Here is a 22,335-nt window from a genome sequence, read left to right as displayed (position 1 = left end):
CCACCGAGAGAAAAGTTGATTCCCCCACCTATCCCTTGCGGATCTTGTTACTCTTGGGTGTTTGAGCATCCTAGACGGTTGAGGTCACCTCGAAGCCATATTCCATTGTGGTGAAGCTTCGTGGTCTTGTTGGGAGCCTCCAAGCTTTGTGTGGAGTTGCCCCAACCTTGTTTGTAAAGGTTCGGTCGCCGCCTTCAAGGGCACCTATAGTGGAATCACGGTACCTTGCATCGTGCGAGGGCGTGAGGAGAATACGGTGGCCTTAGTGGCTTTTTGGGGAGCATTGTGCCTCCACACCGCTCCAACGGAGACGTACTTCCTGTCAAAGGGAAGGAACTTCGGTAACACATCCTCGTCTCCATCGGTTCCACTTGTGGTTATCTCTATCCTTTACTTTGTATTTGCTTTCGCTTGTGACTATATCTTAGTAGTCTTAATAGCTCTCATTGTTAGCTTCTATAGGGTTCACCTCATTGTCATATTATTTGTGAACCCGTATAGTGTTTACCTTAACTTGCTAAGATTAATTAAAAAGTGGTCGTTGTCTATTCACCCCCCCCCCTCTAGCCAACCATATCGATCCTTTCAGGCGCCGGTGACAAGAAGATCGTGCCGGTGCTTTGGTGATGGAGATCAAGAAGCACGTGATGATGGCCATATCATGTCACTTATGAATTGCATGTGATGTTAATCCTTTTTGCACCTTATTTTGCTTAGAACGACGGTAGCATTATGAGGTGATCTCTCACTAAAATTTCAAGACGAAATTGTGTTCTCCCTGACTGTGCACCATTGCTACAGTTCATCGTTTCGAGACACCACGTGATGATCGGGTGTGATAGACTCAACGTTCACATACAACGAGTGCAAAACAGTTGCGCACGCGGAACACTCGGGTTAAGCTTGATGAGCCTAGCATGTGCAGACATGGCCTCGGAACACATGAGACCGAAAGGTCGATCATGAATCATATAGTTGATATGATTAGCATAGGGATGCTTACCACTGAAACTATACTCAACTCACGTGATGATCGGACTTGGGATAGTGTAAGTGGATCATGAACCACTCAAATGACTAGAGAGATGTACTTTTTGAGTGGGAGTTTGGCATATAATTTGATTAAGTTGAACTCTAACTATCTTGAACATAGTCTAAGTCCAATTTGAATATATTTGTGTTGTAGATCATGGCTCACGCAAGTGTCATCCTGAATTTTAATACGTTCCTAGAGAAAGCTAAGTTGAAAGATGATGGAAGCAACTTTGTAGACTGGGCTCGTAATCTTAAGCTAATCTTACAAGCTGGAAAGAAGGATTATGTCCTTAATGCTGCGCTAGGAGATGAACCACCCGCTACGGCTGATCAGGATGTTAAGAACGCTTGGTTAGCACGTAAGGAGGAAAACTCGTCTGTCAGTGAACATGTGCTCAAAATGTCTGGGTACTCAAACCGTCTAGCTGAACTGGGGATTGAACTCCCGCAAGAAACTATCACTGACAGAATCCTTCAATCACTGCCGCCAAGCTATAAAGGCTTTGTGTTGAACTACAACATGCAAGGGATGAACAAGTCTCCCGGCGAGTTGTTTGCGATGCTGAAAGTCGCAGAGTCTGAACTCCGTAAAGAGCATCAAGTGTTGATGGTGAGGAAGACCACTAGTTTCAAGAGAAACGGCAAAGGCAAGAAGGGCAATTCGAAGAAGAGCGGCAAGCCTGTTGCCAATCCGCCGAAGAAACCCAAGGCTGGACCTAAGCCTGAAACAGAGTGCTTCTATTGCAAGGGTATGGGTCACTGGAAGCGCAATTGCCCCAAGTATCTGGCAGATAAGAAGGCGGGCAAAAAAAAATCAGGTATATTTGATATACATGTTATTGATGTGTACTTAACCAGCTCTCGTAGTAGTGCCTGGGTATTCGATACCGGTTCTGTTGCTCACATTTGCAACTCGAAGCAGGAACTGCGGAATAGACGAAGGCTGGCGAAAGACGAAGTGACGATGCGCGTAGGAAACGGTTCCAAGGTTGATGCAATCGCCGTCGGCACAGTGTCACTTCAACTACCATCGGGATTAGTGATGAACTTAAATCATTGTTATTTAGTGCCTGCGTTGAGCATGAACATTATATATGGATCTTGTTTATTGCGAGACGGTTACTCTTTTAAGTCTGAGAATAATGGTTGTTTTATTTCTATGAGTAACATCTTTTATGGTCATGCACCGAATGTGAGAGGATTGTTCATATTGAATCTTGATAGCGATACGCATATACATAACACTGAGACCAAAAGAGTTAGAGTAAACAATGATAGCGCCATATTTTTGTGGCACTGCTGGTTGGGTCATATTGGTGTAAAGCGCATGAAGAAACTCCATGTTGATGGACTTTTGGAGTCACTTGACTTTGATTCACTTGACACGTGCGAACCATGCCTCATGGGCAAGATGACTAAGACTCCGTTCTCCGGAACAATGGAGCGTGCAAGTGACTTGTTGGAAATCATACATACCGATGTGTGTGGTCCAATGAGCGTGGAGGCACGCGGCGGATATCGTTATTTTCTCACCTTCACTGACGATTTAAGTAGATATGGTTATGTCTACTTGATGAAGCACAAGTCTGAAACATTTGAAAAGTTCAAGCAATTTCAAAGTGAAGTGGAAAATCATCGTAACAAGAAGATCAAGTTCCTACGGTCTGATCGTGGGGGTGAATATCTGAGTTTCGAGTTTGGTACTCACTTAAGACAATGTGGAATTGTTTCGCAGTTAACACTGCCTGGAACACCACAGCGTAATGGTGTGTTCGAACGTCGTAATCGTACTTTGTTAGAGATGGTGCGATCTATGATGTCTCTTACTGATTTGCCGTTATCATTTTGGGGTTATGCATTAGAAACAGCTGCATTCACTTTAAATAGGGCACCATCGAAATCCGTTGAGATGACACCATACGAACTGTGGTATGGCAAAAGGCCAAAGTTGTCGTTTCTTAAAGTTTGGGGATGTGATGCTTATGTCAAAAAGCTTCAGCCTGAAAAGCTGGAACCCAAAGCGGAAAAGTGCGTCTTCATAGGTTACCCAAAAGAGACAGTTGGGTACACCTTCTATCTCAAATCCGAGGGCAAAGTGTTTGTTGCTAAGAACGGAACTTTTCTCGAGAAGGAGTTTCTCTTGAGAGAATTGAGTGGGAGGAAGATAGAACTTGACGAGGTTGTCGAACCTCTCATCCCTCTGGATGGTGGCGCAGGGCAAGGGGAAACCTCTGTCATTGCGACACCGGTTGAGGAGGAAGTTAATGATGATGATCATGAAACTCCAGTTCAAGTTTCTGTTGAACCACGCTGGTCGACGAGATCACGCGCTGCTCCAGAGTGGTACGGTAATCCCGTCTTATCAATCATGTTGTTAGACAACAATGAACGTGCAAATTATGAAGAAGCAATGGTGGGCCCAGATTCCAACAAATGGCTAGAAGCCATGAAATCCGAGATAGGATCCATGTATGAGAACAAAGTGTGGACTTTGGAGATACTACCTGAGGGCCGCAAGGCTATTCAGAACAAATGGATCTTTAAGAAGAAGACGGACGCTGACGGTAATGTGACCGTTTATAAAGCTCGACTTGTGGCAAAGGGTTTTTCACAAGTTCCAGGAGTTGACTATGATGAGACCTTCTCACGCGTAGCGATGCTTAAGTCCGTCAGAATCATGTTAGCAATAGCTGCATTTTTCGATTATGAAATCTGGCAGATGGATGTCAAAACGGCGTTCCTTAACGGTTTCCTTAAGGAAGAGTTGTATATGATGTAACCCGAAGGTTTTGTCGATCCTAAAAATGCTGACAAGGTGTGCAAGCTCCAGCGATCCATTTATGGACTGGTGCAAGCATCTTGGAGTTGGAACAAACGCTTTGATGAGGTGATCAAAGCATTTGGGTTTATACAAGTGGTTGGAGAATCTTGTATTTACAAGAAAGTGAGTGGGAGCTCTGTGGCGTTTCTGATATTATATGTGGATGACATATTACTGATTGGAAACAACGTAGAGCTTTTGGAAAGCATAAAAGGTTACTTGAATAAAAGTTTCTCTATGAAGGACCTAGGAGAAGCTGCTTACATTCTAGGCATTAAGATCTATAGGGATAGATCAAAGCGCCTGATAGGACTTTCACAAAGCACATATCTTGATAAAGTTTTGAAGAGGTTCAAAATGGAACAGTCCAAGAAAGGGTTCTTGCCAGTGTTACAAGGTACGAGATTGAGTAAGACTCAGTGCCCAGCAACTGATGAAGATAGAGAGCATATGCGCTCCGTCCCCTATGCTTCAGCCATAGGCTCTATCATGTATGCAATGTTGTGCACTAGACCGGATGTTAGCCTGGCCATAAGTATGGCAAGTAGGTTCCAGAGTAATCCAGGAGTGGATCACTGGACGGCGGTCAAGAATATCCTGAAGTACCTGAAAAGGACTAAGGAGATGTTTCTCGTGTATGGAGGTGACGAAGAGCTCGCCGTAAAAGGTTATGTCGATGCAAGCTTTGACACAGATCCGAACGACTCTAAGTCGCAAACCGGATACGTATTTATTCTTAATGGGGGTGCAGTAAGCTGGTGCAGTTCCAAGCAAAGCGTCGTAGCAGATTCTACATGTGAAGCGGAGTACATGGCTGCCTCGGAGGCGGCTAAGGAGGGTGTCTGGATGAAGCAGTTCATGACGGATCTTGAAGTGCTGCCAAGTGCACTGGATCCAATAACCTTGTTCTGTGACAACACTGGTGCCATTGCCTTAGCAAAGGAACCAAAGTTTCACAAGAAGACCAGACACATCAAACGACGCTTCAACCTCATCCGCGACTACGTCGAGGAGGAGGACGTAAATATATGCAAAGTGCACACGGATCTGAATGTAGCAGACCCGCTGACTAAACCTCTTCCACGGCCAAAACATGATCGACACCAGAACTGTATGGGTGTTAGATTTATTACAATGTAATTCACATGGTGATGTGAGGGCTAGATTATTGACTCTAGTGCAAGTGGGAGACTGTTGGAATTATGCCCTAGAGGCAATAATAAATGTATAGTTATTATTATAATTCCTGTATCAAGATAATAGTTTATTATCCATGCTATAATTGTATTGAATGAAGACTCATTTACATGTGTGGATACATAGACAAAACACCGTCCCTAGCATGCCTCTAGTTGGCTAGCCAGTTGATCGATGATAGTCAGTGTCTTCTGATTATGAACAAGGTGTTGTTGCTTGATAACTGGATCACGTCATTGGGAGAATCACGTGATGGACTAGACCCAAACTAATAGACGTAGCATGTTGATCGTGTCATTTTGTTGCTACTGTTTTCTGCGTGTCAAGTATTTATTCCTATGACCATGAGATCATATAACTCACTGACACCGGAGGAATGCTTTATGTGTATCAAACGTCGCAACGTAACTGGGTGACTATAAAGATGCTCTACAGGTATCTCCGAAGGTGTTAGTTGATTTAGTATGGATCAAGACTGGGATTTGTCACTCCGTGTGACGGAGAGGTATCTCGGGGCCCACTCGGTAATACAACATCGCACACAAGCCTTGCAAGCAATGTAACTTAGTGTAAGTTGCGGGATCTTGTATTGCGGAACGAGTAAAGAGACTTGCCGGTAAACGAGATTGAAATAGGTATGCGGATACTGACGATCGAATCTCGGGCAAGTAACATACCGAAGGACAAAGGGAATGACATACGGGACTATACGAATCCTTGGCACTGAGGTTCAAACGATAAGATCTTCGTAGAATATGTAGGATCCAATATGGGCATCCAGGTCCCGCTATTGGATATTGACCGAGGAGTCTCCCGGGTCATGTCTACATAGTTCTCGAACCCGCAGGGTCTGCACACTTAAGGTTCGACGTTGTTTTATGCGTATTTGAGTTATATGGTTGGTTACCGAATGTTGTTCGGAGTCCCGGATGAGATCACGGACGTCACGAGGGTTTCCGGAATGGTCCGGAAACGAAGATTGATATATAGGATGACCTCATTTGATTATCGGAAGGTTTTTGCAGTTACCGGGAATGTACCGGGAATGACGAATGGGTTCCGGGAGTTCACCGGGGGGGGCAACCCACCCCGGGGAAGCCCATAGGCTTTGGGGAGACACACCAGCCCTTAGTGGGCTGGTGGGATAGCCCCAAGGGGGCCTATGCGCCAAGAGAAGGAAATCAAAGGAAAAGAAAAAAAAAGAGGGAGGAAGTGGGAAGGGAGGGGGACTCCTCCCACTAAACCAAGTCCAACTCGGTTTGGGGGGGGAGTCCTCCCCCCCTTGGCTCGGCCGACCCCTTGAGGGTCCCTTGGACCCCAAGGCAAGGTCCCCCTCCCTCCTCCTATATATATGGGGCTTTTAGGGCAGATTTGAGACGACTTTCTGACGGCTGCCCGACCACATACCTCCATAGTTTTTCCTCTAGATCGCGTTTCTGCGGAGCTCGGGCGGAGCCCTGCTGAGACGAGATCATCACCAACCTCCGGAGCGCCGTCACACTGCCGGAGAACTCTTCTACCTCTCCGTCTCTCTTGCTGGATCAAGAAGACCGAGATCATCGTCGAGATGTACGTGTGCTGAACGCGGAGGTGCCGTCCGTTGGGTACTAGATCGTGGGACTGATCGCGGGATTGTTCGCGGGGCGGATCGAGGGACGTGAGGATGTTCCACTACATCAACCGCGTTCTCTAACGCTTCTGCCGTACGATCTACAAGGGTACGTAGATCACTCATCCCCTCTCGTAGATGGACATCACCATGATAGGTCTTCGTGCGCGTAGGAAAATTTTTGTTTCCCATGCGACGTTCCACAATAGCGCCTACACCAATTGAAGTGAAAGCTGATGATGGTGATCATCGAGCATCGGATCAAGTTACTACAAACCTCGTAGGTTGACAAGGTCGCGTACTACTACAGAGTGGTACGGTAACCCTGTCTTGGAGGTCATGTTGTTGAGAAACAGTGAACCTACGAGTTATGGAGAAAGCGATGGTGGGCCCAGATTCCGACAAATGGCTGGAAGCCATGAAATTCGAGAGAGGATCCATGTATGAAAACAAAGTGTAGACTTTGGGAAGAACTACTTGATGGTCGTAGGACTATTGAGTAAAGATGGATCTTTAAAAGGAAGACAGACGACGATGGTGATAAGTCACTATTAAGAAAAGCTCGACTTGTCGCAAAGATGTTTCCGACAAGATCAAACAGTTGACTATGATGAGACTTTCTCACTCGTAGCGATGCTAAAATTCTGTTAGAATTATGTTAGTAGTTGCTGCATTATTTATGAAATATTGCACATAGGATGTCAAAACAATGTTTCCTCGACGGTTTCCTTGAGCAAACATTGTATGTGATACAACCAGGAGGTTTTGTCGATCCTAAAGATACTAGCAAGTATGCAAGCTCCAGCGATCCTTCAATGGACTGGTGCAAGCATCTCGGAGTTGGAATATACACTTTGATGAGATGATCAAAGATTTTGGGTTTGTACAAGGTTTATGAGAAACTTGTATTTCCAAAGAAGTGAGTGGGAGCACTATAGAATTTCTGATAAGTATATGTGGTAAACATATTGTTGATCAGAAGTAATGTAGAATTTCTGTAAAGCATATAAGGTTGTTTGAAAGGAGTTTTCAAAGGAATACCTGGATTGAGCTACTTGAACGTTGAGCATCAAGATCTATGGAGATAGATCAAAACGCTTAATAGAAGTTTCAACAAGATGCATGCCTTGACAAGTTTTTTAAGGAATTCGAAATAGATCAGCAAAGAAGGAGTTCTTGACTGTGTTGTAAGGTGTGAATTTGAGTAAGACTCAAAACCCGACCACGGCAGAATAAAGAGAATAGACGAAGGTCGTCTTCTATGCCTTAGCCGTAGACTCTAAAGTATGCCATGTTGTGTACCGCACCTGATGTGTGCCTTGACTCAAAGTCTGTTGAGAGGTACAGAGAGTGATCCATGATTGAATCACTAGCAGCGGTCAAAAATTATCCTTAGTAACTAATGGACTAAGGAATTTTTCTCGATTATGGAGGTGGTTAAAGAGTTTGTCGTAAAGGGTTACGTCGATGCAAGCTTTGACACTAATCCGAATAACTATGAGTAGTGAAACGGATTCGTATAGTAGAGTAGATATTTGGAGCATTTCCGAATAGCACGTAGTAGCAGCATCTATAAGATGACATAAAGATTTGTAAAGAACGCTCGGATCTGAAAGTTTCAGAACCATTGACTAAAACCTCTCTCATGAGCAAGACGTGATCAGACCCCATAACTATATGGGTGTTGGATTCGTTGGAATCACATGGTGATGTGAACTAGATTACTGACTCTAGTGCAAGTGGGAGACTGTTGGAAATATGCCCTAGAGGCAATAATAAATTAGTTATTATTATATTTCTTAGTTCATGATAATCGTTTATTATCCATGCTATAATTGTATTGATTGGAAACACAATACTTGTGTGGATACATAGACAAAACACTGTCCCTAGCAAGCCTCTAGTTTACTAGCTCGTTGATCAAAGATGGTCAAGGTTTCCTAGCCATAGGCAAGTGTTGTCACTTGATAACGGGATCACATCATTAGGAGAATCATGTGATGGACTAGACCCAAACTAATAGACATAGCATGTTGATCGTGTCATTTTGTTGCTACTGTTTTCTGCGTGTCAAGTATTTGTTCCTATGACCATGAGATCATATAACTCACTAACACCGGAGGAATGCTTTATGTGTATCAAATGTCGCAACGTAACTGGGTGACTATAAAGATGCTCTACAGGTATCTCCGAAGGTGTTCGTTGAGTTAGTATGGATCAAGACTGGGATTTGTCACTCCGTGTGACGGAGAGGTATCTCGGGGCCCACTCGGTAATACAACATCACACACAAGCCTTGCAAGCAATGTGACTTAGTGTAAGTTGCGGGATCTTGTATTACGGAACGAGTAAAGAGACTTGCCGGTAAACGAGATTGAAATAGGTATGCGGATACTGACGATCGAATCTCGGGCAAGTAACATACCGAAGGACAAAGGGAATGACATACGGGATTATATGAATCCTTGGCACTGAGGTTCAAACGATAAGATCTTCGTAGAATATGTAGGATCCAATATGGGCATCCAGGTCCCGCTATTGGATATTGACCGAGGAGTCTCTCGGGTCATGTCTACATAGTTCTCGAACCCGCAGGGTCTGCACACTTAAGGTTCGACGATGTTTTATGCGTATTTGAGTTATATGGTTGGTTACCGAATGTTGTTCGGAGTCCCGTATGGGATCACGTACGTCATGAGGGTTTCCGGAATGGTCCGGAGACGAAGATTGATATATAGGATGACCTCATTTGGTTACCGGAAAAGTTTCGGGCTCATCGGTAGTGTACCGGGAGTGCCGGGAGGGGTGACGGGGACCATCGAGAGGGGTGTCATGCCCCAAGGGGTCTCATGGGCTATGGGAAGAGATAAACCAGCCCCTAGTGGGCTGGAATAAGTTCCCACTAAGGCCCATAAGGTTTGAGAAGGAAAAAGCACAAGGTGGAAAGAGTTTCCAAGTGGGAAGGTGGAATCCTACTCCAAGTAGGATTGGAGTAGGACTCCTCCACCTCCAATTTCGGCCAAACCTTGAGGGTTTGAGGCTGCCTCTTCCCTCCCCCTCCCTCCTATATATACTAAGGTATTAGGGCTGATTTGAGACAACTTTTGCCACGGCAACCCGACCACATACCTCCACGGTTTTACCTCTAGATCGCGTTTCTGCGGAGCTCGGGCGGAGCCCTGCTGAGATTAGATCACCACCAACTTCCGGAGCGTCATCACGCTGCCGGAGAACTCATCTACCTCTCCATCTCTCTTGCTGGATCAAGAAGGCCGAGATCATCGTCGAGCTGTACGTGTGTTGAACGCGGAGGTGTCGTCCGTTCGGCACTAGATCGTGGGACTGATCGCGGGACGGTTCGCGGGCGAGGGACGTGAGGACGTTCCACTACATCAACCGCGTTCACTAACGCTTCTGTTGTACGGTCTACAAGGGTACGTAGATCAACCATCCCCTCTCGTAGATGTACATCACCATGATAGGTCTTCGTGCGCGTAGGAAATTTTTTTGTTTCCCATGCGACGTTCCCCAACAATTCGAACACAGAGGGCTTCTTCGTCAACACCATTGCCTCTTCGATGATGCGTGAGTAGTTCACCATAGACCTTCGGGTCCATAGCTAGTATCTAGATGGCTTCTTCTCTCTCTTGGATCTTCAATACAAAGTTCTCCATGATCTTCATGGAGATCTATCTGATGTAATCTTCTTTTGCGATGTGTTTGTCGAGATCCGATGAATTGTCGATTTATGATCAGATTATCTATGAATCTTATTTGAGTTTCTTCCGATCTCTTATATGCATGATTTCATATCCTTGTAATTCTCTTCAATTTGTGGGTTTTGTTTGGCCAAGTTGATCTATGATTCTTGCAATGGGAGAAGTGCTTGGTTTTGGGTTCATACCGTGTTGTGACCTCACCCAGTGACAGAAGGGGTAGCGAGACATGCATCGTGTTGTTGCCATCAAGGGTAAAAAGATGGGGTTTATATCTATTGCATGAATTTATCCCTCTACATCATGGCATCTTACTTAAGGCGTTACTCTATTTGTCATGAACTCAATACACTAGATGCATGCTGGATAGCGGTCGATGTGTGGAGTAATAGTAGTAGATGCAGAAACTATCGGTCTACTTGTCTCGGACGTGATGCCTATATGTATGATCGTTGCCTTAGATATCGTCATGACTTTGCGTGGTTCTATCAATTGCTCGACAGTAATTTGTTCACCCACCGTAATATTTTCTATCATGAGAGAAGCCTCTAGTGAACACTATGGCCCTGGGTCTACTTCACATCATATTTTCAGCCCTACACAATTACTTTGTTGCACTTTCCGCCTTCAGATCTCACCTTGCAATCAATCATGAAGGGATTGAAAACCCCTTTGTAGCGTTGGGTGCAAGTTTGCTGTTTTTGCGCAGGTGCTTTAGAGACTTGGCTTGATACTCCTACTGGATTGATACCTTGGTTCTCAAACTGAGGGAAATACTTACTGCTAGTGTGCTGCATCACCCTTTCCTCTTCAAGGGAAAAACCAACGCAAGCTCAAGAGGTAGCAAGAAGAATTTCTGGCGCAGTTGCCGGGGAGTATCAAGTCAAGAATAGTCTTCCTCTAACGTGTCAATTTCTGGCACCGGGGACTATTCTAAGTGAAGCTTATCCAAGTAACTGTTGCAAACTCATCTCTTGCATTTACTTTTTTGCCTCTCGTTTTCCTCTCCCCCACTTCTAAAAAACAAAAATTTACAAAAATATTTGCCTTTTTCGTTCGCCCTTTTCTTTCGCTTGCTTTCTGTTTGCTTGTGTGCTTGTCTGCCTGCTAAGACCAGTATGTCCCAACCAAATTATTATGATGCTTACTATAAAAGGTTGGAAGAGATTGAAACTAGTGTTAAAGGCTTCATGTCTACTCAGTTTGATCATATCAACTACTTTCGTGGAGAACCAAGGGAGCAAAATTCTTTTATGGCTTATATGAATAAAGAAGTTGATGATATGGCCAAAGAATTCCTTGTGTTAAATTCTCAGTTTGCTCATCTTGAAAAATTGGTAGGCCAGATTTCTGATAAACAGGCTACCTTAGTCAATAAAATGGCTGCTAAACCTGAAATATGTGATGAGAATCACGAAGATCTTAAAGTGCTTGGTGTGACTCCCATTGAATCCTTGTTTTCTAATGTCAAACCTAATGATGATGGGGCTGGATATGAATCCACTTTCGTTGAGAAATGCCCCAATGATTCGGAGTCTATCTATCTTGATGCTAAAAGCATTGAAAGTGGAGTATAGGATATCAAAACTTTGAGTAGTAATGAAATTACTACTTTGAATTTCAAGGAATTCAATTATGATAGTTGCTCTTTGATTGAATGTATTTCCTTGATGCAATCCATGCTAAACTCTCCACACGCTTATAGCCAAAACAGGGCCTTTACCGACATATCGTCGATGCTATGATGAAATCTCTTGAAGAGAAACTTGAATTGGAAGTTCCTATTCCTAGAAAACTTCGTGATGAGTGGGAACCTACTATCAAAATCAAGATCAAAAACTATGAATGCAATGCTTTTTGTGATTTGGGTGCTAGTGTTTCCGCTATTCCAAAGTCTTTATGTGATGTTCTAGGCTTCAATGAGATTGATGAGTGCTCTCTTAATTTGCATCTTGCGGATTCTACTGTTAAGAAACCTATGGTAAGGATCAATGATGTTCTTATTATTGCAAATAGGAACTATGTACCCGTAGATTTCATTGTGCTTGATATTGATTGCAATCCTACATGTCCCATCATTCTAGGTAGACCTTTCCTAAGGACTATTGGTGTTGTCATCGATATGAAGGAAGGGAATATTTGATTTCAATTTCCATTAAATAAGGGCATGGAACATTTTCCTAGAAAGAAAATAAGATTGGCTTATGAATCCATGATGAGGGCTACTTATGTTTTGAGCACCAAAGATGACGACACTTGATTCTATTGCCTTGTGCATATCAAAGGGCGTTAAACAATAGCGCTTGTTGGGAGGCCACCCAATGAATTTATCTTTGCTTTTTTGCTTTCTGTTTTGTTGTGTCCACACCATCATAATTCTATTATGATTGTGTTCTTTGTGTTTGAGCCAAGTAAAACCTTTATGACTAGTTTTGGTGATGGTTGTTTGATCTTGCTGAAAAAGACAGAAATTTTGTGCTCACAAAATTATTTTTCATTCCTATCCAGAAAGAGATTTTGAGTTGATTCTTTTTGCTGCTGGTTGATATGCCAATTGCCCAAATTGTCATAATTTTTCATAATTTTTGAGATAACAGAAGTACACAAAGTATACAAATTGCTACAGACTGGTCCGTTTTTGACAGATTCTGTTTTTGTTGTGTTGATTGCTTATTTTGATGAAACTATGGATAGTATCGGGGGGTACTAGTCATGGAAAAGTGAAAATACAGTAATATAACACCAATATAAAGAGAAATCAAGTTTCCTACAGTACCTAAAGAGTTGGTAGTTTGTTTTCTTGTGCTAATGATATCACGAGTTTCTGTTTAAGTTTTGTGTTGTGAAGTTTCAAGTTTTGGGTGATGTTCTCATGGAAAAAGGGATAAAGAGTGGAAATAGCTCAAGCTTAGGGATTCCCAAGGCATCCCAAGCCAAATTCAAGGACACCAAAAAGCCTAAGCTTGGGGATGCTCCGGGAAGGCATCCCCTCTTTCGTCTTCAATCCATCGGTAACGTTACTTGGAGCTATATTTTTATTCACCACACGATATGTGTTTTGCTTGGAGCGTCGCGTATTATAGAAGTCTTTTCTTTTTGTTGTGTCACAATCATCCTTGATGCACACCTTTTGAGAGTTACATGCACTCATCATGAATTTGCTAGAATACTCTTTGAGCTTCGCTTATATCTTTTGAGTTAGGCAATTTAGCTCGCATGTGCTTCACTTATATCTTTTGAGCTAGATAAGTTTGCTCTAGTGCTTCACTTAGATATTTTTAGAGCACAACGGTGTCATCTTTTTGAGAAATAAGAACTCTCGATCTTCACTTATATCTTTTTTAGAGTGCTCTCTCTGAGTAACTTGGTAGTTGGCTTGTGCTATGAAAGTAGTCCTAAAGATGATAGGCATCCAAAGAGGATATAATGAAACTTCCATATTCATGTGCATTGATTAGTAAGAAAAGTTTGATTCCTCACAATTAGTTTTGAGACATGGATATGGTAATATTAGAGTTATGTTATTAGGATGTTGTGAATCTAGAAATACTTGTGTTGAAGTTAGTGATTCCCGTAACATGCACGTATGGTGAACCGCTATGTTAGGAAGTCGGAGCATAATTGATTTATTGATTGTCATCCTTTGTGTGGCGGTCGGGATCGCGCGATGGTTAACACCTACCAACCCTTCCCCTAGGAGTATGTGTTTCGCACTTTGTCTCGATTACTAATAAAAACTTTCGCAATAAGTATATGAGTTCTTCATGACTAATGTGAGTCCATGGTATAGATTCACTTTCACCTTCCACCGTTGCTATCCTCTCTAGTACCGCGCAACTTTCACCGATGCACAAAACCACCAACACCTTCCTCAAAACAGCTACCATACCTACCTATCATGGCCTTTTCATAGCCATTCCGAGATATATTGCCATGCAACTCCCACCGTTCCGTATCATGACATGTGCCGTCACTTTCATATTGCCATTGCATGATCGTAAGATAGCTAGCGAGATGATTCAACGTCATACGCTAAGCTAGATCGTTGCACATATCGGTACACTGCCGAAGGCATTTCCTATAGAGTCATCATTGCTCTAAGTATTGAGTTGTGAGTAAATAAAAGTGTGATGATCATCATTATTAGAGCATTGTCCCATGTGAGGAAATAAAAAAAAAGAGTCCAAAGATGCCCACACAAAAAATTGAAAAGAGGCCAAAGATCCCAAACAAAAACAAAAAAAAGAGAGAAAAAGAGAGAAGGGACAACGCTACTATCTTTTCCACACTTGTGCTTCATAATAGAACCATGTTCTTCAAGATAGAGAGTCTCTTGGTTTGACACTTCCATACACTAGTGATAATTTTCATTATATAACTTGGCTTGTATATTCCAATGATGGGCTTCCTCAAAATTGCCCTAGGTCTTCGTGAGCAAGCAAGTTGGGTGCACACCCACTTCTCCTTTTTAGCTTTCACACACGTATAGCTCTAAGTGCATGTGTTGCATGGTAATCCCTACTCATTCACATTGATATCTATTGATGGGCATCTCCATAGCCCATTAATACGCCGAGTCAATGTGACCATCTCCTCCTTTTTTTCCTCACAGCCTCCACCATACTCTATTCCACCTATAGTGCTATATCCATGGCTCACGCTCATGTATTGCGTGAGATTTGAAAAAGTTTGAGAAAGAAAGAGTGCGAAAACAATTACTTGGACAATACCGGGGTTGTGCATGATTTAAATTCGTTGTGTGGGGACGATGGAGCATAGCCAGACTATATGATTTTGTAGGGATAACTTTCTTTGGCCTTGTTATTTCGAAAGTTCATGATTACCTTGCTAGTTTGCTTGAAGTATTATTGTTTTCATGTCAATAGAAAACTATTGTTTTCAATCTTATGGATCTGAACATTCATGTCACATGAAAGAAGTTACAAAGGACAAATTTGTTAGGTAGCATTCCACATCAAAAATTCAGTCTTTATCACTTCCCTACTCGAGGACGAGCAGGAGTTAAGCTTGGGGATGCTTGATACGTCTCCAACGTATCTATAATTTTTGATAGTTCCATGCTATTATCTTGTCAAACTTTGGATGTTTTGTATGCATTTTATATATTTTTTTGTGACTAACTTATTGACTCAGTGTCAAGTGTTAGTTCCTGTTTTTTCCGTGTTTTTGACCTTTTTCAGAGGAGAATATCAAACGGAGTCCAAACGGAATAAAACCTCCGAAAAGATTTTTTTCGGAACAGAAGATACGGAGCGAGCTTGAGAACCAAGGCAAAGGGTCCCGGGGGAGGCCACAAGCCCCCTAGCCGCGGCCTGGGGGGGCCGCGCCTAACAGGCTTGTGGGCCCCCCGTGGCTCCTTTGCCCTACCTCTTCCGCCTATAAATTCGCTAAAAATCTGAAACCACGGGAGAGAGCCACGAAAATACTTTTCCGCCGCCGCAAGCTTCTGTCTCCGCAAGATCCCATCTGGGGCACGTTCCGGTGCCCTGCCGGAGGGGGATTCAGACATGGAGGGCTTCTTCATCAACACCATTACCTCTCCAATGATGCATGAGTAATTCACCACAGACCTTCGGGTCCATAGCTAGTATCTAGATGGCTTCTTCTCTCTCTTGGATCTTCAATACAAAGTTCTCCATGATCTTCATGGAGATCTATCCGATGTAATCTTCTTTTGCGGTGTGTTTGTCGAGATCCGATGAATTGTGGATTTATGATCAGATTATCTATGAATCTTATTTGAGTTTCTTCTGATCTCTTATATGCATGATTTCATATCCTTGTAATTATCTTTGAGTTGTGAGCTTCGTTTGGCCAACTTGATCTATAATTCTCGCATTGGGAGAAGTGCTTGGTTTTGGGTTCATACTGTGTGGTGTCCTCATCCAGTGACAGAAGGGGTAGCAAGGCTTGCATCGTGTTGTTGCCATCAAGGGTAAAAAGATGGGGTTTATATCTATTGCATGAATTTATCCCTCTACATCATGTCATCTTGCTTAAGGCGCTACTCTGTTTGTTATGAACTCAATACACTAGATGCATGCTGGATAGCGGTCGATGTGTGGAGTAATAGTAGTAGATGCAGAAAGTATCGGTCTACTTGTCTCGGACGTGATGCCTATATGTATGATCATTGCCTTAGATATCATCATGACTTTGCGCGGTTCTATCAATTGATCGACAATAATTCATTCACCCACCGTAATATTTGCTATCAAGAGAGAAGCCTCTAGTGAACACTATGGCCCCGGGTCTACTTCACATTATATTTTCAGCTCTACACTTTTACTTTGTTGCACTTTCCGCCTTTAGATCTCACCTTGCAATCAATCGTGAAGGGATTGACAACCCATTTGTAGTGTTGGGTGCAAGTTTGCTGTGTTTGCGCATGTACTTTGGAGACTTGCCTTGATACTCCTACTGGATTGATACCTTGGTTCTCAAACTGAGGGAAATACTTACTGCTACTGTGATGCATCACCCTTTCCTCTTCAAGGGAAAAACCAACGCAAGCTCAAGAGGTAGCACTCAGCAATCTTGATGGCACTTTTGTTATCACATAAAAGAGGCACATGTCTATAGGTGATACCATAATCCTTTAAAGTTTGTCTCACCCATAGCAATTGAGTTGCACAGCTCGCAGTTGCAATGTATTTAGCTTCGGCAGTGGAGAGGGAAACACAATTCTGCTTCTTCGAGGACCATAATCCTTGGCGCTTGTGATGTGTATGTAAGGTCTCCGTTGCTTATCATTCATTCCTTTTCTTATGCACATGATTACGGTGTCGTTGAGATGCTTGTCATAAGTTTCTCTTAGAGTGAGACTCTTTGGGTCGACAGGATGGTAGCCATGCTCCAGAATGTCCAACAATTCATCATTGGCGTACCTAAGATGATCCTGCATACCAACTCTCCACAAAGCAAAATCGGAATTGTCATCAAGCAAAGGAGGTTTTCCTCCAGGATTGTACTTAGGATTCTCAACTTGAGGTCTAGCATAAAGCCATGGAACACTAGTTTGGTCAGTGCCAGGAGGTTGTTGTCCAGGTGAAGATCTCGGCACATTTGGCCTCGAGGCCCCACCACTTGGAGGTGATGCCATCATCGTGGACAATGTGGCCAGTCTCATTTGGACCAAGGCCTCAAGAGAAGCATCATGCTCCTCCTTTTGCTTAGCAAGGGCCCGTTCCAGATCCTCAGAAGTGAAGGACTTGACTTCCTTGGAAGTTGTGCCCTTATCCATTTGATCTGCAACTAGGGGAGTCCCATCGGGGTTCATCTCGCTCTAGGGCGGTTAAGCCACAAGAATAGAGCACGAGGTTGTGATACCAATTGAAAGGGATCGAGATGTACCTAGAGGGGGGGTGAATAGGTACAGTTACAAATTTTATCGATTACTTTGCAATTTTAGGCAGTAATGCGGAATATGAAAATGAGCCTAACAATTGCGAGGGTGAAGGGTGAGCTTTGTGAACCAAGCACGACAACAAGTAGGATATAATAAAGCACAAGTAAGTAATCAAAGACTAGCAACAAGTAGGAAGTTAAGGTTAGGTATAACCGCCACTCCAAGAGACAAGGATGTATCCCGATGTTCACTTCCTTGGAGGGAAGCTACGTCACCGTTTAGAGAGGTGGGTGTTACCACAAAGGCGCACCAACGCCACGAAGGCTCGCCCTATTCTCTCCTTGAGACAACACCACAAGGCGTTTATCAACCACTAGTGGTAAGCCTTTGAGGTGGCTTCCAAACCCTCACAAACTTTCCAGGGGAAATCACAAAGGTTTGATTCCTCTCCGAAGAACTCCTACCGCCTAGGAGTCTCCAACCTCCAAGAGTAATAAGATCACGGGGACTGCTCAAAACACAAATAGCTTGGGTTGAGAGGAGGAGAGGGAGACGATCTATCTTTTGATTGGAACAACACTCAAAGGGACTCACGAATGCTCTTGGGATCTAGGATTTGGTGTAAGCAAATGGGAGTGAGAGAGAAAGATATTCTTAGAGTGTTTCAGCTGTGTTCAACCACCCCCCTCGAGGTGTGAGAAGACTATATATAGTGGTGGTAGAAAAGTGACCGTTGGAGCCACTTATGTTGTCCAGTTGCCGGACGTCCGACAGTTCACGGTCGTCCGGCCACCCACGAAGGGTCGGACGTCCGAGAGTGGTCAGTCGTCCGAAGATGCAGAAGGCATCTAATTACCATAATATTTGGTGGAGAGGTAATCAGCATACGGTCGTCCGAAGGATGTCGGTCGTCCGAAGACACACAAGATATTAGGTCGGCATCAGGTGAAAAAATGAACAGCGCACGGACATCCGAAGGGCATCGACCGTCCGGGGCACGGTCGCCGTGAATGGTCGAAAGTCCGACATTTTGGATATGTTGGGTGGCAACGGAATTCCTACCGTACCCGGACGCCATGTCCTCGGACGACCGGAGGGGCCGGAAGTCCGACATTTTGGTTCTGTTGGCTGGCTCAGGATTTCCAGACGACGTCGGCCATCCACGGTCCGGACGTTCGAGAACCACCGGACGATCGGACATGAGCAGATCAGACAGGAAGATAGAGAGAGGAACTTATAATAGTTTTGAGCAAGTTTCTTGCGAGACTCAGTGATCCCCTCTTAATAGTGCGGGGTCCCTATACTCAAGAAAGACAAATAAAATGATAGACCACTTCGTCTTGTTTCTTCATTCTTGAGCATCCTGGATAAATTAGTCATGATCCATACAAAAACTCTCATGGGAACAAAACCTGAGATACACAAGATGATTAGTTTCCTATATGTGTGTTGTCACCAACATCAAAACATGATTAAGGGCATGATTGCACTTTCAGGGGCGACTATTTATAGCCTGGGAGCATCCCGACATGATTTGACATAAATGCCCTTTAATAATATGACTGTTGGGGTGGATAAGATATGTGACACGTGGCGTGTGGCGCGATAATGGTCGGAACTTTCAACTGTGAAAGTCCTCATATCTCTCATATTCCTCATTTTGAGGCTTTGGTAGATTTAGGCTTGGGTTGAGCATCATGAGGAAAATTGTTCCATAGTTTTACCTCGACCCCCTTTAACAGTACGTTGTTTCTATGACTCAAGTGTAAAGAAAGTGAAACAGAAAGAGTAAATCTTCACGCTCCAAAGTCTTCAGAGTGTTTTCTTCAGAACACACCGAATTCCTCATCTTCAATATTTTCATGAGGAATGTCAATTTCTTTGCAATTTCTTCACGATCAAAGTCTTCAAGGAATGACCAAAGTCTTCACCCAAAGACATTCATTTTTAGGGGTCGATATTCATTGAATAACTCAAACTCCTCAGCGACTTATAGAGCTTGTGTACACTCACAAACATATCAGTCTCTTAACCTATAAGTCTTCAAGCCACCAAAATCACTAAGGGGCACTAGATGCACTTACACGTAGTAGGCGACGGGCACACTGAAGCTGTCGCCAATGTCGGTGTCGAGGGCAAAGTCGGCGAGGCTGGCGGCCGAGGCCACCGGGAGTGCAGGGGTTGGAGGGAGTGCGTAGTGCGTGTTCTCGCTGTTCATGTCGTAGGCCATCTCGTTCATCACGATCTTGCCCATGCCGTGACGGCGACGTCGAGTGCGGCCAGCACGGCAGGCGCCATGGCGGCGGCCAACGCATGTGTCCGGGCCTAGTGCGCGGTGTCGAACTGGCTGATGCAATCGACCAATGAGTGAGTCATTTAGCGAGATTGATGTCGATGTGATCGAGGGAGGGAGGGAGCGAGCGGGGTCGCAATACATCTCCTTGATGGCAAAGGCTAGGCCGTGCGGGGGGAGCTGTTGTTGGTGGTCGGAGGAAGGAGGCGGCAACCATGACCCAACCGCCACCGACTCTGCTAGAGGAGGCCGCTAACCGCGTTCTCAATGCGAGCAACCTTCCGAGCTCTTGGTCACCACTCATGACGCGGTTAGGCTCTAGCCCTCCACCATCACTGTCTCGACGCCCCTCTCACGCTCCAAACATGCCACCACACACATCCGTCACCCCAACAACTTCGCTCCAAATCAACTGCTATATATCTTAATTTTGATATCACAATTTTGATATTGAGAAAGAAAAATAATGAGAGATGAACGATCCCGTGGGATAGAGTCATAGAGTCATCCGACCACCTGCTTCTTGCCGCTGTTGTCGTCCCATTGTTGTTTCGTGTGGCTCTCCCCCCGGCACTGCTATTAGGAGAAGGGAAGGGAGAGTAGGGCTGGGGCAACGGCAAAATCGATCACATGTGTTCTTTTTTTCCCGACAGATCGTCCATGGGGCTCCGTACGAAAGGGGGGATGAACGGGTGGGGTGGCTAAATTTTTAGGAGCTCGTTTTGGCAGAAAATTGTAGGAAAGATCAAAAAGAAAGGCGAGCTACCTTTGGAAACTATCGATTGAGATCCATCATTAGGTTGAACAAAACGAACGAAACAAAACCAAACGAATGACGTACCGACGTACCATGAACGCCGCAGACTCTTCCTTTAAGAGTAGATTAGGAGTAGAGATTGTTACTATTTGTTTCCTTAAACAAATTGCATCAATTAAAGGAATCGTGTAATTAAATAAGTTAGGAAAGCTAGATCTGTGTTTTTTGTATGTTAAGAAAATGTTAATTTGAAAGAAAAAATATTATTTATTTCCTAAAACAAATTACATTAACTAGCAAAAGGGTCCGTGCGTTGCAACGGGAGAAAAAAATACCACACGCTTTTAATTTTTTTATAATAATTTTGATTTATTAAAATAATAAGCTAACTAACTAATGTAGTCAGTCCTATCCTATTTTGTTGAGAAATCAACCCGTCCATTGTTAATTCCACCATGATGAGAAATTGAGCGGGACAAGCAAAGCAAAACAAAGAGGCTACGTGAATTGATCAATGGACTGTTATCTTATTTCACTCATGGGGTAGAGAATGTGGGATCAGATGACAAACTGAAGGTGGTGTTCCATGTTCTGTCTCTACAACAATTCAATCTTACATTCAATACATTCATTCATCAGCAAACAAATCCCCACAAAACAAATTTTTATTGCCGGTGCTTGGCACACGGTTGGAGGCATGGGGAGGGGATCTTACCAGATGATGAGTTCCTGCCGGAGGAGGGGATGCGATGAGGGGAGCAAGGGTTAGGCGCCTCTATCTTGCCATAAGGAGTCGCCGTTGCCGCGCCATAACCTCGGAGTTCCCCGTGTGAGCCATGGAGGCCCACCTCCACCTGCAAGTACTTCGCACCGCCGCGCCTTATCCGCGCGCCGCCGCCGTTCTGCATCGAGCAAACGCATCATCCCCAGTCACTTTAGCTAAAATAATAAGCTAACTAACTAATGTAGTCAGTCCTATCCTATTTTGTTGAGAAATCAACCCGTCCATTGTTAATTCCACCATGATGAGAAATTGAGCGGGACAAGCAAAGCAAAACAAAGAGGCTACGTGAATTGATCAATGGACTGTTATCTTATTTCACTCATGGGGTAGAGAATGTGGGATCAGATGACAAACTGAAGGTGGTGTTCCATGTTCTGTCTCTACAACAATTCAATCTTACATTCAATACATTCATTCATCAGCAAACAAATCCCCACAAAACAAATTTTTATTGCCGGTGCTTGGCACACGGTTGGAGGCATGGGGAGGGGATCTCACCAGATGATGAGTTCCTGCCGGAGTAGGGGATGCGATGAGGGGAGCAAGGGTTAGGCGCCTCTATCTGGCCATAAGGAGTCGCCGTTGCCGCGCCATAACCTCGGAGTTCCCCGTGTGAGCCATGGAGGCCCGCCTCTACCTGCAAGTACTTCGCACCGCCGTCGTTCTGCATGGAGCAGACGCATCATCCCCAGTCACTGTAGCTGTCGCGTTGATTTGATCCAGAAGCTGTGCTCGAGCGCCGAAACGGGGGCAG

The sequence above is a fragment of the Hordeum vulgare genome, chromosome 3H, assembly GCF_904849725.1.
Source record: "Hordeum vulgare subsp. vulgare chromosome 3H, MorexV3_pseudomolecules_assembly, whole genome shotgun sequence".
Lineage (NCBI taxonomy): Eukaryota > Viridiplantae > Streptophyta > Magnoliopsida > Poales > Poaceae > Hordeum > Hordeum vulgare.
The sequence above is the reverse complement of the archived record's forward strand: the minus strand, read 5'-3'. Positions refer to the sequence as shown.